The 19,430-nt window shown below is 41.5% G+C and overlaps 1 pseudogene; it reads right to left on the bottom strand.

The window, feature by feature from the left end:
* Window positions 1-7,972: 7,972 nt before the first annotated feature.
* LOC109375687 (zinc finger protein 420-like) lies at window positions 7,973-15,768 on the bottom strand (annotated as a pseudogene).
* Window positions 15,769-19,430: the final 3,662 nt, after the last annotated feature.

The raw sequence follows: 19,430 nt of genomic DNA on the forward strand, positions 1-19,430 counted from the left end.
ATATTCATGGGACGTGGAGTATAGTGTGGGAGTGGAGTCAAAGGATTTGTAATAGATATGTATGATATTGGGGGGAAATGGGGTGGCGGATTGGGGGAGGGGGGTTTTCACTTTGAAGGGTAAAAAGTATAACTATTGCACTGTGTTGTACAGCCAAAACTAATTCTAAAAAATGTGTATTTCATAATAAAAAATAATTTAATAAAAAAAACAACTAACAAGAAAAAAACCAAAAAAAATAACTTTATTGCTGGGCCAGCCGAGTGGCTCAGTTGGTTAAGAGCTCACTCAAGAGTGTGAGCTTTGAGCAATAGGGGTTCTATTCCTGGCCCGAGTTGAGTTGCCACTGAGCTACCAACAGGTGGCAGGACGGCTCAGCTAAAATAAATAAATAAATAATAAATAAATAAAAATAAAAACACTTTCTTTCTAAAAAGTGCTAACCATCGTCTGATGTGAGTAGTAGTCTTTTTGCTGGTGAAGCCTTGCCTCCTTTCTGATGAAAACAATATCTGTGAAGCTCAATAAAATGAATCGCAATAAAAATGAGGTATGCCTGCATTAGAGAATCTGGGAAATTGTACCAGACAAATGAACTAGTTACATCATCATACCTATGATAAATATAACAAAAGATGGTAGGAGAAACCTTTGAAACAAAAAAGAACAAAGATGCATAATATCAACATAAAATGGAAGTCTACTGTTTATTATAATTTACACATCAATTTGAAAAATAAATTTTTGAAAAAGTTGACAAATTGAATTCTGACTGTCAGTTATTAGCATTTTTGTTAGTGAAAAGTGGTATTGTAATTATCATAAAGAGAGAGAACTTGTGCTTTACAGACACTTAAAGATGTATAGATGACATGATATGTCTGGCATTGCAATGCTATAAGATTAGGAACATATTTGTGAATTATATTTGGGGTAAATGTATGGAGTAAATGGAGTAAAAGAAGCACCTATTCATACTGAAAGTTGACTTATGCATAGCTGAGAATCTGTTTTAAATACCATGGAATGTTATAATTAACAAGAAATTGAGTATGCATACCTGCAATAAAAATGAAAAACCAATATCTCCAGCACCCTGCAACTGGCACAGTGGTCATGAGTGGTCTGGCACTCCAGGAAACCTCCTGGCATGGGGACATTGTCATGGTTTTTTCTTCTCCATGAAACATCTTCCCAATGAATCCAAATTGCTTTCTCCCCTCCATTAAGTGTGCACTCCTGAAGTACTCAGGCTCCGCACGCTAGTCACTCATCAGTGCTTCTCTTTTGTATATCCACAGCACCTGTCACCTTGTAATTGACTATAATATACAGTATTTTCTATGACTTATTGGTTACTCTTTCAATAAAGGCTTTGAACGAAGGCTGACTGAGGACATTTTTTTTTTTTAGCTGAGCCATCCTGTCACCTGTTGGCAGCTCAGAGGCAGCTCAGCTCGGGCCAAGAATCGAACCGCTGTTGCTCAGAGCTCGCACTCTTGAGCGAGCTCTTAACCAACTGAGCCACTTGACAGGCCCTGTGAGGACATTTTTTTTCACTGATGTGTTATGCAGACTTAGATGAGCTTCAGAAACAGGTGACATGTTTAATAAATGATTGTTGAAGCAATGAAACATGTCAGCATGGCTTTCCTCCTGCTCTTCTACATTTGTATGCTATCACCTTACTTTATCTTTCTCATCTCACTATTTTTTCCTCAAGTTCTCATAAATAAAAGGACTCACACTTCGTAGAAACTATAATTTCATGGTAGCCAAGTTTCCAGCATAGCCGTGGGCTCAAGTTAATTCTCTCACATCTTAGAATTTAGTATCCTTTATTTACCACCCATTGAGACTTGTTCTCAGGCTTCATAGAGCCTTTTCTCTTCTAGCTATTTAAGTAACACTAATTGTATAATTCCATTAATCAACATTAATACTTTTCTGTAGTTTGCATACTCCATAGCTGTTTTCCAGAAATAATCTCCAGGCCCCATGCAGACACTGTCACTGCATTTACAGGTGAAATGATAATTTCTTAGCAAGGAGATGAGATCTTGGAATCCAAAACCTTTATCTCAGGTTCAGATGACTACTTTCCACACCTTCATGAGTGCCAACATTGTAGCCATCCTGGCACCAAATATAAATTTGGTATGTAACCACTATTCCCAGATACATGTCACATTCTGAGAAAGACTAGACCATTCATCAGGAAATTCAATAACAAAAGTCATGTGGAAAAGCAATTCTTTTCTGGGGGTGGAACACAAATAGTGACAAAGAAAGGCAGAGGGATATATTCTGAGGGTGTAAAAGGCATGGTGCCACCTCATCTATTTGCTTTTAGGGCTGCCCAGTATCTCTCTTCCATGTTTCCTCTACAGCCTGTCTGGAGTATTTTTGCTCTCATCGGTGAGCAAACACACTGAACCTCCCAATAAAGCTAAGAGTAACAAGACAGTGTGTTTTATTCAGTTTCTGAGTAACACTGGGGTCTTTATAGCAATAGTTGGATAGGCATTTTTGTCCTATTACTAACATGTCTTTGATGAGTTCAGGTGTTAAAACTTCTTTTTGGATTTAATGAAAGCAAGCACATTTAAAAAACATGTAAACAAAAAAGATTGTAAAATACAAATAGCAAGATAATCAGGCATGTAAAAACCTCAAAGCTGAAGGATGGGGATGATGTTAGAATTTAATGAGTGGAGTTTGAACTGTGGCTGCAATGGACTTGATTCATGGTCTATGCTTAGGGGAATTAGCTGTGACCCTGGTTATTATTCTTTTTAAAGTGACCTACATTAATTTTTCTTATATAGATAGTATCCTAAAATGTGTATTTGTATCTATGTCTCTGCTAACTGGAAAAACCAGTTTGACTTACCACAGTCAAAGTTTACTATAAAATACAATGAAATCAAAATATTGCTCTGAAGTCCCAGGGAGATTGAGGGGCCTCTTCAGAGCTGTTCCCTCGGTTGAAAAAGGAAATTAGTAACAGGGGGGCATTAGAGATTCAACAATAACCCAACTTTCTCCTGGCAGCAGTAAGGAGGGAACAGTGAAAAAAGGGTCAGTTTTCCAAGAGTGTTCACGCATGCCACCTGGTGCTTTTTAACCGGATTGTCTTGTTTAGGAAGATACATGGGAAGCACTGATGGCAAACATCTCCTCAGCAATGCTCCCTGACTCACCCTCTTCTATGAGAACAGCCCATCACCCATGACTGCGAACTGGACCATGGGGACATGGGCTTAACTAGGTTTTAGGTTTGGCCAATCAGCTCCTATCTCATGAAATCTGGAATATGGGTCTCAGTTGTGGCCAGATTGTGCCAGCCTCTGGGGTGAGGGTTTGTGTTCAGAAGGACTGTTTCCACCGAAAGATCCTGGGAGCAGACACAGGAAGACTAAATAGGAGGACATGGGTCCAGAACATGGTCAGGGCTACAGGGGAGAGATAGTGAGTGCCATTGGTCTCATCCAACCAACCTGGACAGAATCAAGTGGCAAGCAGGTCCTTTACATGGAGAGGTGAGCCAGTGAGACCTCACTTACTCAGTGAGACCAGGAGCCCACAGGTCTCCAGCATCACCTCCTGTACAGGGTCCTCTGGGCTAAATCCAGGTGTCTCCACCCTTCCAGGGTGAAAGTCACAAACACTTAACAAAGTCAAACTGAGGCATCATATTAAACTTCAGGTTTTGGGGTGAGATCTAAGCCCATCACTCAAGTCGCTGGTGAAGGTGCAGAGATCCAGGCCCAAATCACTAAGGCCTCCTGAGGGTTGAGCTCTGTGCTGTGCTCATAGGGGATAAGGATGCAGCTTTTGGACATAATGCAGTCATGGCTCAGAGAAAACCCTCCCCTGGGGAAACCACTGTAATTGACACAGACAAGGGCATTCCCAGGAGAACTGTGGGGCAGACAGTAAGTGCTCTGGGATGTCAGAGACTGGGAAAATTATCATGATAATTCCAACAGTGAAAACAGAAGCAACAGTGGCTGAGCCTCCCTGGTGCTTGCCATCCACCTGCCCGGGCTGAGGGCTTCACACGCTGTGGTAAAGGGATTGTCCCCAGCTCTGGAGCCAGACTCTTGGGTTTGAAACCAGCTTCTTGAATCTGACACTTATCTGTTTTGTAAACTTGGAGAACCCACTTCATTTCTCTAATTCTGGATTTTCCCAGAAATTCAATATTAGTTTCCACTTCCCAGGTTGTGAGAATTAAAATTCTCAAAAACCAAACTTTGGAATCCTGTCACTGGCAAGCACTCAGTTTTGTTACTTTTACTGATCCTCACATAGGCCAAGGTTAAGCACCATCAACACCTGCATGTCACATTCAGCCAACTGAGATTCAGGGAGCTCTATTGAATCACCCAGAGATTTCCACATGGGGACTGCACACTGAGACCTCAGTGGCCCACAGCCACTGCCTCCCTGCAGGTGGATCAGTGGGTTCTGAGAAGCCTCATTACTTTCTTTTTTTTGGGGGGGGGGAGTTGGGGGAAGAGGAACAGACAAGTTGCTATCCTTTTGTTTTTCAGTCTAGTTGCAGAGGACATTGCTTCACTGGCCCAAGTTGGCACCATCACTGCACTCTTCCTGGGCAAGGTAGATCAGTCACTGGTTTCTGGATGGCTGCTCACAGCGGCTGCTGGCCGCTCACGCTGGCTGCTGGCCGCTCACGCTGGCTGCTGGCTACACATGGTAGCCCATGGCAACCCACTGTAGCAGGGGCTGCAGCCTACACCATCTCCGGCGACTCATGGCAGCCCAGCTCCAGGTTGAGCTGTTGTTCAGCATCTTAGCTGTACAGGGCAGTGTCACTGGCCCTCATATGTGAGATCCAAACCGGGGCCCTCTGACATCCCAAGCCAGCTCTTAACCAATGTGCCACTCTGCCGGCCCAGCCTCATTACTTTCTTAAAGGCACCCAAGGACAGAGAGGCTTGGGAATGTCACTGCAGGCAGAGGATGGAGTTGCCTAGGCCAAGGCAGGCCACAGGCACAGCTGTGCACAGCAAATGGGCACCTCAGCTCTTGACCTCCAACAGCTCAGGGATGAAGACACATGTCATATCCATTTTACACAGAAAATTGAGGTCCAGACTCAATCGGGATGGGGAGTCATTTGCCTGTGATTCTCAATGATTTTGGGGGGATATGGAATTCAAACACAGGCTGTATGACCCAGGACATGCGAAATCTGATCACTGCTCTCCTATTTCCCTCCCTACCAAACTTTGGGACTCAAAATACACTCTTCCCATCCTGATGTTATCTGGTCCTACTGAGAGTCCTGCTCCAACCCAAGAACCTCCATGATAGCCGACCAGGAAAATTGGAAAACATTACAAGGCAAGGGCTTACTGTATTATTAAATGTCTGGACTGCTGAAAGTGATAGAATATGTTAACGGTTCAGATTAAAACTAAAAGTATATGGTCCATGTGTCTATTACATTGTGCCTAGCATAAGAAATTGAAAAAAATAGAACTTATTATTCCAGTATTAAAAACAATTATTCCATAAAGCAAACAAGGCACAAAATGAGTGAAACTTCAACATGTATCTGTTGTTTCAATGTCCTGTTGTTAAAGGGAAATAACCAAAATTCATAGATTAGGCAGAGTATAAGCTCAAACATTTTACTAAAGATAGAGATAGCAAATACACATATAAAAACTGCTCACCATGAATCCTTAAGAAAATGAAATTAAAACAACAGTGAGATAGCACCACAAACTTATAAAAAGGCTTAAAATAAAGAACAATTGACCAAACCAAGTACTCATAGGATGTGAAGGAACTGAAACTCTCTCATACACAGCTGTTAAGAGTGTAAAAAGGTACAATGAGTTTAGATCCCAATTTGCTAATTTCCTTAAGTTAAACATTTACCTACCCTATGACTCAAACTTTGCATTATAAATTATTGACAAAAGATAAATGAAACATATTTAAATAATAACACACAAATGTTTCTACCAGCTTCATTTTCAATAGTCAAGAATTAGAAATACGCCAATGTCCATAAATAAATGAATAAACTAATGGTGGTATATTCAAAGATGAGAATGTTTCTCAGAATATAAAAAAAAGCTACTTATGCAACATGAAAGCAGAAAAAAGTATTCTAATTAACATTATGTAAATTTTTAAAAATACAATCTACATTATCTAAATTATCTGTATTCACATGGGAAGTAAATCAATGATTACTTGGAGAGTTGTGAAGGGAAGGGAGATTATAAATGGACACAAAGTAAATATACAGTGACAGATATAGTCAGTATTATGACTATGGTGGTTTCAGTTTCATACATATGTTATGTCAAAACTCATCAAATATATAAATATGTAGTTTATTACATGTATACTTTATTAAAGCTTTTTAAGAATGGTTCAAGATTAAAAATAAAAAATCTATATATCCAACTCTTTTTGGGGAATAAGTTTGGCAAGTCTATATTCAATCCACCTTCTCATGCCTTCTGGGGGTCAGTCTTTCGGCAAATACCTCAAACAATGAAGGATTTTCACCCAAATCAACAGGAATGGTGACTGGGTAACAAAAGTCACATCCCTGGACTAACATACCCCTTTTCCTTATCTTTATTTTCCTGCCTGAAGAGCAAAGGCCTGGAGGTGAACATCTGAGAGGGTACAGGAATTCACAAAACTTTTGGATTATTTTCAAGGATAATGACTTCAGCCACACAAAATAAACATGCCTGGAGGTCCTCAGATTTGTGTACATGTTGATCCTGCAGTCTTTGTTACAGAAACACCTGTAGATACACTTTTAGAGGAGGCGAGTTCCATCCAGTTGGCTGCAGTCTCCTCCAATCCCTACTAAGCCAGTGTTTCAGTACCAGTCATGGATTCCCGACCCAATGGTCTTAAAACCAGTGACTGTCAGCCACTGATATGTGAACATCAGGGCACGTGGCTCTTTGCAAGACCTGGGGAAGATTCCCAACAGTACTGACATCTCCTGTGAACAAAAGAAGAAAATCATGCTGCTGTCTCCCAGAAGTTCTTGAAGTTGTCACACCTGCCCCCTCCTCAGGGTGATCTGAGTCTCCTAAAACAGCATCCATGCTTCACATAAGGACCAAAAAGCCCTGCAGTCTTTCCTAGGAGACCGTGGGAGGCAATGCAAATTTGGAAAAACTGATGAGTTAGTTCTGCTACCACACCATCCATCCCTTCTGAGGCACAGAAAGTTTGAGACCCCAATAGAAGTTGTTCACCTCTTCATGCTTGTAGAGCTCAAATCTGTTTAAAAACTACTCCACACAGTAAATAAAACACTCAAGATTAAAGAGGCCTTAAACAATAAAGCTTCATTATTGTACAAGCCAAAGTGACATGAGGCTGGCAGTTCTTGCATTGGTGACTTGGAAACTCGAAAAATTAATCACAAGGACCTAAGGAAGCCATATCCCTGAAAAAGGCAGTTCTTTTCTGCAAGTTGCTAGTTGAACCCCTACCATGTTCTCTGGGACCAACACTGGGTCAGGCCCATGCCCCAACTAGTGAGAGTAATGGGAATGCAGACCCCCTTAGGAGGGTTCAAACTACTCCTATTGTCCCAACAAATTACAGTTAGCTTTCCTGAGCACATTAGGATGGTGACTAAAGCACACTGTGGGGACATGCCAGGTGGTAGAGCTAAAATAGATTTGGCCACAGAAATTGGTAGTGACATAAATCTGGAAAGAGCCCTGGGCAGGTTACAAAGTGCAACATAGCCATACCTTCCTACATCACTAAAACTTATGGGAAATCTCCTTACTGTTGGTGTTTGGATTTATGAGATTCAATTCAGACAAATGGCACCTCACAGAGTTTCTTTTAGTTTTGTTAACGCTAAACAAAGAAAAATACATTTCCTGCATACCTAAGGCCTTCCTCCAGTGTGAACTCTCATGTGCTGAGAGAAATTAGATTTTCAGCTAAAAGATTTCCCACACTCACTGCACTCATAAGACCTTTCTCCAGTGTGAACTCTCTGATGATAATGGAGGGTGAAACGAGAAGTAAAAGATTTACCACATTCACTGCACTCAAAAGGCCTTTCTCTCATGTGAACTCTCTGGTGAATAATGAGGTGAATTCTTTAGGTAAAGGATTTCCCACATTCACTGCACTCATGAGGCCTTTTTCCTGTGTGAACTCTCTGATGTCTAATGAATATCGAGCTATTGGTAAAAGATTTGTCACATTCACTGCACTCATAAGGCCTTCCTTCTGTATGAACTCTCTGATGATAACCAAGGGCAGCGACAGAAGTAAAAGATTTCCCATATTCACTGCGTTCATAAGGTCTTTCACCAGTGTGAACTCTCTTGTGTTTAGAGAGGTATGAATTCTAGCTAAAGGATCTCCCACAATCACTACATTCATAAGGCTTTTCACCAGTGTGAACTCTCTGATGTTGATTCAGCTGGGAACTATCCCTAAAAGATTCCCCACATTCACTGCAGTCAGAAGGCCTTTCTCCTGTGTGTACTCGCTGATGACAATGGAGGGCAGAGCTACAGGTAAAACACTTCTTACACTCACTGCACTCATAAGGCCTTTCTCCAACATGAACTTTCTGATGGTAGCAGAGGGCAGAGCCAGAGGTAAAAGATTTCTCACATTCACTACATTCAAAATATCGTTCTCCAGTGTGAACTCTTTGGTGTTGAGAGAGTTTTGTGGCTAAAGGATTTCCTACATTCACTGTACTCAAAAGGCCTTTCTCCTGTGTGAACTCTTTGATGTATAATGAGCTGATTTATTTGGGTAAAAGATTTCCCACAATCACTGCATTCATAAGCTCTTTCTCCTGTGTGAACTCTGATGATAACGGAGGCCAGAGCTAGAGGTAAAAGACTTCCCACATTCACTATGTTTATAAGGCTTTTCTCCAGTGTGAACTATATGATAATAATGAAGGGCAGAGCTAGAGGTAAAAGACTTCCCACATTCACTACATTCATAAAGGCTTTCTCCTATGTGAACCCTCCCATGTTCAATGAGGTCAGATTTCCATTTAAAGAATTTCCCACATTCAATGCATGCATAACCATTCCTCCAGTATGAACTGTCTGCTGTTGAATAAGCATAAAGCTGTGGTCAAAAGATTGCGCACATTCACAGCACACATAACAATTTTCTTCAGTGTGACTTCTTGGAGAGTTCATGAGGACACATTTTTGTTTAAAGGGTTTCCCACATTTGCAGCACATGTACTGCCTTGTCCCAGTATCAATTCTTCGGTGTTGACTGAGGGTTGATCTTCTCCTAAAAGATTTTCCACAATCGTCACACACATGAAGTCTGTTACCAGTGTGGATTCTCTGGTGAAGAACATATGAGGATGTATACCTGAATGTTTTCCCATATTCACAGCACACAAAATACTGTCTTTCAATGCGGTTACCTGGGTTCTGAACAAGTGTGTGTTTAGAGCTGAAGGCTTTCCTGCATTCTTCCCAAGTGTAATGATTTTCAATACTTTGAAAAGTGACCCCACATTCAGAGATTTTGTTTGGTTTCTCTCTGGTGTGACTGGGCTGTTGCTGGAGATGTTCTGAGGTGGTCAGAAAGCCCTCCCCAACTTGCCCACAGGTAAAGGGCTTCCCTGACACATGGAACCTGTAGCTCTTCACAATCAAGGACCCATCTACACTGCTCATGAAGGGGGTCTCTCCCATGTGGTCCTCCTGGTGCTGGTGAAAATTTTCACTGAAATAAAATTATTTTGCACATGCCCCATGCCTCAACAGTTTCTGGGTGTGTTGTGTTCCCTACTGCTCAGTCAAGTGGAAGATGTCTCTCAAGACCGGACCACACATCTCGCAGGGATGGGTCTTCTGGGAAGTCAAAGCACCCTCAGGAGTCCTGGCCTGTGACATTCCCACAGAAGTGTTCTGTTCAGTGGGTGCCCCAACACCCGCTGCTCCACAGCAGCAACTTGAACACAAAGAAATGGTGGTGAAGTATACGTGACTTTATTAGAAAGGGGCAATCCAACCACAAATGTTCAAGAGAAAACCAAAAAAAAAAGAGCAGGGTTAACTATAGTTACATGAGACAAAATAAGATTTTAAGTCAATAACTTTCACAAGAGACAAAGAACGTCCTTATATCATGACAAAGCAGCCAATTCATCAAGAGGCTATAACAATTATAAGTGCACATGAACACAACATCGGAGCACTTAAATATATTAAAGTACTAACAGATCAGAAATAGACAGCAATGAGATAATAATATGAGACTGCAGTGCTCCATTTTCAACAATGGATTACCCAAAAATATCCACAAAAGAATATCAGATTTGAACTGCACTTAAGAGAAAATGTGGGCTGGACGAGTGGTGCATTGGTTAAGAGTTGGCTTGGGAGTGCCAGCTCTGAGAAGCCGGGCCCCGGTTTGGATCCCACATGAGGGCCCGTGACACTGTGCCCTCTACAGCTAAGATGATGAACAACAGCTCGACCTGGAGCTGGGCTGCTGTGAGTCGCTGGCGATGGTGTAGGCTGCAGTGGGCTGCCATGAGCTACCATGAGTGGTTGGCAGCCGGCGTGAGCTGCTGTGAGCGACTGTCCAAAGGCCAGTGAGTGACTGCTTCACCCAGGAAGAGCGCAATGATAATACCAACATGGGCCAGTGAAGTGACGTCTTCCACAACTAGACTGAAGAACAAAACAACAACAACTTGTCTTTTCCCCTTCCCCCAATTCCCCAGCGCTGTTCCCTTCCCCTAATTCCTCAATAAAAATCTTAAAAATAAATAAATAAATAAAATAGCATAAAAAATACTCAGGAATAAATTTAACCTAGGAGGTGAAAGCTCTGTATTGTGAAAATTATAAGACAGTGATGAAAGAAATTAAAGAAGACACAAATAAATGGAAAGATAGCCAGTGTTCTTGAATTGAAAGAATTAATATTGTTACAATGTCCATTTTACCCAGAGTGCTTTATAAATTCTATGCAATTTGTATCAAAATTCCAAAGACATTTTTCACAGACATTAAAAAAAAATCCTAAAATTTGTATGGAACCACAAAAAAACACAAATAGCCAAAGCCATCTTGAGAAAAAAAGAATAAAGCTGGAAGAATCACACTTCCTGATTTCAAAATACTACAAAGAAATAAGTAATCAAAACACTATAGTACTGACATAAAAAATAGACCAATGCAACAGAATAAAGAGACCAGAAATAAACCCATGCATATATGGTCAAATAATCTTTTATTACAGCCTCAAGAACACACACTGAGGAAGGATACTCTCTTCATTGAATAGTGATAGGAAAGCTGGATATTCATGTGCCAAAAAAGGGGGAAACTGGACCCCTATCTTACACAACTGACAAAAATTAAAAGTAACTTGAATGTAAAAACTTAAATGCAAAACCTGAAATTGAAAAACTTTTAGAAGAAAACTGGGAAAAGATTCCTTAACATTGGTTTTGGCAATAATTTTTTGGACATGATACCAAACAGCACAAACAACAAAAGCAAAAATAAACAAGTGGGACCATATCAAGCCAAAAGGCTTCTGCACAGCAAGGGAAACAATCAACAGAATGAAAAGGCAACCTAAGGAATAGGAAAAAATATTTGCAAAACGTATATCTGATAAGGGGTTAATATCCAGAATACATAAAGAACTCGCACAATTCAACAATGACAAAAATTCAATTAAAAATGGGCAAAGGACCTTAATAGACATTTATCCAAAGACATACAAATGACCAAGAGATATATGAAAAAGTGCTCAACATAACTAATGTCAGGGAAATACATATTCAAACCACAATGAGATGTCACCTCATACCTGTTAGGATGGCTATTATCTAAAAGACAAGAGATAACAAGTGTTGGCCAGGATGTGAAGACCAAAAAAAAACCCTTGTATACCATAGGAATGTAACTCAGTGCAGCCATTAGAGACAACAGCATGGAAGTTCCTCAAAACATGTAAAACAGAACTACCATATGGTTTAATAATCTCACTTCTGTGTTTATAATGTCCAAAAACAAAAACAAAAGTAGAACCTCAAAGAAATACCTGCACACCCATGTATTGCAGCATTATTCACAATAGCTAAGGTATGAAAACAACCTAAGTGTCGGTCTACAGATAAATTGATAAAAAAAAAGCCTAGTGTGCATGTGTGTGCATGTCACACACCCAGTGAGCATTATTCAGCCCTAAAAAAGGAAATCATGCATTTGTGACAACATTGGTGAACCTGGAGGACATACAACAAAATAAAAATAAGCCAGACAGAAAAAGACAAACACTGTAAGGTATTACTTTTATGTGGAATCTTAAAAAAAAGTGTTGAACCATAGAAACAAAAAGTAGAATGCCAGGGGCTAGTGGTTGAGGGAAATGGGGAGATGTTGGTCAGTTATACGATTAAGTTCTGAGGATCTAACATAAAACATGGTGACTATAGTTAATAATGTTGTACTGTATACTTGAAATTTGCTAAGAGACTAGCTATTAAGTTTTTCTCACACATGAAAGAAGGAAATACAGTTGTCCCCCACTTGTTCATGTGGATACATTCCAAGATCCCCAGTGGATGCCTGAAACCACAAATAGCAGCAACCCTGTATGTGAGGTGATGGATGTGTTAATTAACTTGATTGCACAAATCATTTCACAATGTGGATGTATATCAAATCACAACAGTGTACATTTTAAATATATACAACATTATTTGTGAACTATACCTCAATAAAACTAGAAAAAGAAAAAAGCTCTAAACACTACATATAGAACCTTATAGGATAATTCTGAAAAACAATCTGTGATCCTGGTAAGTCATGACCATGACAATGCCTGCAATGGCTGGCATAGGCAGGCACAGGAAATGTCAGATAAAAAAGGGGAACAAAGCCTGGGACATGGAAGTGTCATCTACCTGGACATAACCTTGCCAGGGAGAAGCCAAACAAGATACAATCCATTAATCTCACTGCAAGACTACTGAACTTCAATCCTTCCCTATGGCATGCAGTGCAGCAGGTATTGGGGCTGCAGGAGAGAATAGAGCAGTGCAAACCACCCAGCCCTACCAAGGACAGCAACCACCCAGAAAACTGGGGAAGCAAGCATTGCCCACAGTCCATGCATGAGGACAGAGCACAATCTGGTGAAAGGTGGGCTCAGGGAAATGCAAAGCCTAATCAGGTCACTGGGGGAGGCTATGAGTCTTACCCAGTGAGGATATAAGTGCAAATTTCTCCAGCATCACTTTGTGATACAGGCATCTCTGAGTCTCATCAAGGAGGCCCCACTCCTCCCAGGAAAAGAAGATGGCCACATCCTCAAAGTTCACACCAACCTGTCAGGATTGATACAAACGAAATCATGAATAGTCTCTCATAACCCAAGCCCAACTCCTCACACATCTACCCATACTCATCCTCCTCCAGAGCTCCCCATCTCAGAGGAGACATCAACCCCCACTGATGACAGCGATGTTCTCTCCTCAAAGTCCCACTAATCACTGCTATCGCCCTCAGCAACAACAGACACAGGGTGGGGTGTGGGGAGGGCAGGTAAATGCCATCTAAGCTCTGAACCTGGTCTGCATTCCTCATGCCAAGCAATTTCCTGGGGTTCTCCTAGATCGTGCCTCCAAGACATAGCCAAACACAGGGCCCTCAGCTTACTTCCTCTTGATGTGCATATCACTCAGTAGACCAAACCTTTTCAGTCCCCACAGATGCAATCCCACAGCTCTGCCACCTACCTGTTCCACACCACAGGCATCTCCCTGGACTCACCCATGTACCTGGCACATGCCATTCACAGAGTGTTTGACAAAATCAAACACAATCAAGTACAACACCAGACCTCTGATGGAACTCACAGCCAGAGAAAGCCCCAAACGCTGCTTTGAAGGCCTCCCCAATTGCATCTGATCTTTGCTTCACTATTAGTCACCCAGAACCACATGAGAATTTCAGATGCCTGTGACCCTGTTCCACTTCAGGCCTGCACTTACTCTCCCCTCAGTGGCAACAACCCTCCTCTGTCCACTAACCTCACTTAAAAGCCCAGTCCCATTGGTTTCCATTACAGCCACAGTGACACTCACAAATGACCGTATCTGCCTCAAACCTTATCTACCTGCAAGATGGAAACAACCCAGACCCCACCAAAGCTCACCACAAAATTCAGGTGACTCCATACAGCAGTGAATAAACAGGAGGCCTGACCTATGTGTCCTGTTGCCCACTTGATGCCCCCGTTCACTCTTCTCTGAAATTTCTCAGACTCTTAACTTGGCAAAACAAACTTCTGATATTCCAAAGGAAAATTAACTTACCACCAACTTCCCCATCCCAGTTGATGGAGCTTTCATCACTTCAACTGCTTGGACCAAAAATCCTCAGGTTGTCCCCAACTCCTTTTCTCTTCCTCACCTACGATGTCTGAAAGTCTACTTGGCGTGTCTTAAACAAATGGACCCCAAATCCAACCTTTCCTCCTACCTCCACGGCCACCACTCTTGTCCATCAACATTCATCTGAATTATAGCAGATGCCTCCTCCTGGGCTCCCTTCCCTGCCTCCTTCATTTACCTTGTAGTCTGTTCTCCTCTGTGCAGCTAAATGGAGACTATTAAGACCTGGGTAAGGCCAACTCCTTCCTCTTCTCCAAACCTTCCATTATCTCCATAATAGATGCCCAAATTATCAGTCAGCCACTTTATAGGCCTGATTCCTGATCCCTGCCCTCCACCCTCACTCTTTGTTTCTGACAGAAAGAAACGAGACTTGCTGTACCCCATTTCCAGATCAGTCATACCTCCAAGCATTTGTATGTGCAGGTATCTGTCTCTGGGTCAACCTTCCATACCTGTGTACATGAGTTGCCAGAAATGGGAGCACCTTCATATTACCTGTGGCCTGCACTCAGGACACAGGGCCTGGAGTATCTCTAGGGTCCCAGACCCAACAGCTGGAAAAACAGATTAAAGTTTCAGGACATCACAATCCCAGACACCATATGGGTGGTGTTAGGACTAGTGAGAGACTAGGACATGCTTTCTCCTTCCTTGTGTAGATTCCTTAAGTGGTTTTTTCAGCCATCAAAACCTGTGGGGAGAGGAAGGCAATCATGGCTGGGTCCCATGTATGCAGGCCTCCTCTGTATCCCCACCCAGCCCAGGAACCAGGTGACCTCAGACTAACCTCTGTGCCTCAGGGCTCACTGCTGCCTTTTACCAACTGTAACCTTCCACAAGGACTCAATTTCCAGTGCCTCACTCTCTTCACCATCCCATTCTCATCTTGTTCTCTCAATAAGCAGCTTTTGGAAAACATTAAAAATCCTGAAACAGACTGTGTCCCTCTTCTGTTCTCAAACTCCATGGCTCCCAGGATCCTCAGAATAGAGTCACAACTCCCCAGCCTGTCAGTCCAGGTGTCACTCATCCTCACTCTCTACTCCCTGTAGACAGAAGGCGGACTTCAGGTTCCCGGATCCTCAAGGCTCAGTCCCCACTAGACGTGTTTACACAGCCCACCCCTCTCCCACACCGCGTCACTCCGGTTGCCACCTACAAGCGCCTCACCATCCTGGATGCCGGGGCCAGGGATGCAGGACGTGAGTAGGCGCCCCACAGCCGGGGCTTTGGGGTTCAGGTGGGTGAGGGTAGTGAGAACCCAAGAGACAAGTACTCACCTGAGCCGGGTTCCTCAGCACGACTGTCGCCATCGGACTGTGGGTGGAGCAGTGCGGGAGCGGAAGAGAAAGGGGGACCAGGCGCGGAGGTCTCTGTCCCATCCCTGGCAAAGTCAACGAGCCTCAGAAGCACATCTGTTCAGCAGGACGATGTCCACTATGGTGCCTTCTCAGTCCACATAGCTCGACCTGACCCAGGGCTCAGCAGCTTCTGACCCGATGAAAGGAGCTAAAAGACCACCATCGTGAGGAGGCCGGCAGTACCGCCTTTGCAAGATGACCACTCTTGCAAATGCCTCATCCTGATCTGTCATTGGCGCATCACTGCAGTCTTCCAGCATGATCTGGGTAACGTAGTTCCTGGAGCTTAGATCCTACATCCTAGGTGTTCACACTGTTAGATCAGTAGATTGGCTAGGAAGCATCCTGAGGAATTCTGTGAGTTGATGAGGGGTGTTGGGGAGAAAGAAACGTGGGTAAAGTGAATGTAGGAGACAATTAAGTTCCGGAACTCGTCTTAGAAAAAGTGCTATGTACCTCATTGCTGAATATCACTACAGTCACCTTGGAAGTGCTCCCCTTGGAAAGCTATGCACTGATGCCAGCCCCTAGTCCACCCTTCAAAGCAATTCTGGAACTGTTTTTCTGGAATGGTCATCAGAGCTGTTGTTGTACTACCCTTGATGTCCTGAATGTCATTGGGGCCAGATCAAATGAGTAGGGAGGATGTTCCAATACAGTTATTAGTTTACTGGCTAAAAACTCCTTCACAGACAATGCCGTGTGGTCTGGTGCATTGTGGTGATGAGTTGTGGCCATGAATTGTTGGCAAAAAGTTCAGGTCATCTACTTTTTCACATAGCCTTTTCAGCACTTCCAAATAGTGAACTTGGTTAACTGTTTGTCCAGTTGGTACGACTTCATAATGAATAATCCCTCTGATATAAAAAAAGTTTAGCAACATCATTGCAACAAGTTCACAAACTTAATTGTCCAACTTCGTAGTTTTTTATTGTTTCAATTTGTATTATAAAACCTATTCTTTTTGTTTAAGAAATTTGGGGGTAGATTTACGTGCACATACACACAATTCTTCTGTTGCACTCTCCATTCTCTGTAATACAGTTCTATTATCAATTACTGTGTATCTTTCCAGAAATTTTTATGTTAGCAAACATCTATGGTAGCTAGCCTGTACTTTATTAAGTCTGGTGCTCCCTAAATTCTAACTACAATTAATCATTTTTTGTCATTTAATAACTTATAGATTATTAATGGAAACAAATCATATATTATTATGGATTTGAAGTAGCTGATGCTATGATTGTTGGGAGCCGGCCTGACAGCCGTGGCTCCTGGATGTGCAGGCCAGGAACCCACTGAACAGTCCCTGAGCAGGATTGATTGGCACAAGGAAATGAAAAATGAAAGAATGGCATAGATACCAAAGTTGGGATTAGGAGGGTCACTGACTGCGGATGGCAATCAGGACCAATTTTATTAAAAGACATAGTGTTTATATAGAGAGCAAGTTCCTCTTTTACCAGGAATAAATCTTATCTAAGCATAGGGGTTTTGTTAGGGGGGTTTTGGGGAAGGAGGAACCAATGTTCCTGACTTAGGAGTTTGGGGATGAGATAATGTCTTGGTAACAGGTTACATGATCATACAGCATAAACTAATAATATATTTTAAGCAAAGTGAAACTCAAGGCAAATCGCAACTGTCAGCAAGTCCATGATGGAAAAGTCCCAAGAGTTCATAAGTCCATGGTAGGAAGTCTCGAAGCTCATAAGTCCATAGACAATAACATCCGAGGGTCTGGTGGTTGTGGTTTAGAAGCTTCTGCTTTTCCAAGGCACAGGAGGTGAGCTAAGCTTTGTTGGGTTACTGATTTTAGCAGTTCCCTTTTTTGCTCTTCAGCTAACAAGCAGCTTTACAGTCTTTTTCTCAGCACACAGAACTTGAGGTTCTTTAGCCACCTGTCATTATCCACCTGCAGTCAACCTAGGGTCTCAGTACTCTGAGACGGCTCCCAACATATGATGAATTGTAAATTGAATTCTCTTGGAGCATATAAATTTTAGGTGTTTAAAAAAATTGCTGCTAAATGTGGCTAATAAACCTGTGTGTGCACACATGCATGTGTATTTTGCATAACCATGAACAGATACCTCACCAAAGATGATACACATATAACAAATAAGCATATGTAAATATGTACAACATTATTTGTTATTAGGAATTTCAAATTAAAACTAGGTATCTATTAGAAATGGCCCAAATCCAGAACACTTGACAACACTAAATACTAGTGAAAATACGGAGAAACAGAAACTCTCATTTATTGCTGATGGGAATGCATAATGGTATAACCACTTTGGAGGACAATTTGGCACTTTCTTACAAAACTAATTATATCTCATCATACAAGCTAGCATTGAGCTCCTTGGTACTTACCCAAAGCAATTGAAAACTTATGTCTACACAAAAACCTGCAGAAGGACATCTATAGCAGCTTTATTCATAACTGTCAAACTGGAAGGGAAGCAACATGTCCTTCAGTAAGTGAATGGATAAATAAACTGAGGTATATCCAGACAATGGAATATTATTAGCACTAAAAAGAAATGAGTTCTCAAGTAATGAAAACACATGTAGGAAACCTGAATGTATATTACTAAGTGAAAGAAGCCAACCTGAAAAGGGTACATAATATACGATTTAACATATATGACATTGTGGAAATGGCCATATTTTGGAGACAGTAAAAGGATCAGTGTTTGCCAGTGGTTGGGGGGAGAAAAGGCTAAATAGGCAGAGCACAGATATTTTAAGACAGTGAAACTACTTCGTATGTTATTGTAATGGTGGATACATGTTTTTTACATTTGTCAAAACCCACAGAATGCACACCAAGAGTGAACCCTAATGTCAAATGTGGACTTTGGTTGATAATGATGTGTCAATTCAAATTCATTGATTGTAACAGATGTACCCTCTGGTGTGGGATGCTGATATGGAGAGGCTGTGCTTATGTGGGGGAAAGGGATATATGGCAAATCTCTGTATGTTTCACTCAATTTTGCTGTGAACATAAAACTACTCTAAAAAATAAAGTCTAATTTAAAAAATAATAATCTCGATTTGGTGATCTGCTTAACAAAGTAAAAAATTGATCAGATCTGCAAAACAACAGCCCACTTAGTTAGCTCTTCTTTAGTTTGCAAGTCTACCCACATGGTTCACTACTCCTTTCACTTTCCTCTCCAGATGTGAAAGGCATTTGAACTGTTGACTCTGGCTTAGGAAAAATAATGAGAAACAGTACAATATAAAGAAACTTCAATGTAATATTCTCTGAAAATTGAAGGCTAAGCATGCAATATAAAGAAGAATGGTGCCCTACAAAATAAGAGGGTAAAGTTTTAGCGAATAGAGGAAAACATACTTCTTTTCCAATTTGTGTTAATTATTGAAATAATGACATTTTTAATATTAACTTTAATTTTTCAAACATTTACAAAAGAGAAAGTGTAAAGAAAATGAACCATGTGAACCCATTAAAGCTTCACATGTCCATCCATGGCCAAATTTAATTTATGTATTAACCCACCCAATTTTCCTCCAAAATTAATGCATGTTAAGGAAAATTCAAGAAGCCATATAATTGTGCCTCTAAACACTTCAGTGAA

The sequence above is a fragment of the Hipposideros armiger genome, unplaced genomic scaffold, assembly GCF_001890085.2.
Source record: "Hipposideros armiger isolate ML-2016 unplaced genomic scaffold, ASM189008v1 scaffold_986, whole genome shotgun sequence".
Classification (NCBI taxonomy): Eukaryota; Metazoa; Chordata; class Mammalia; order Chiroptera; family Hipposideridae; genus Hipposideros; species Hipposideros armiger.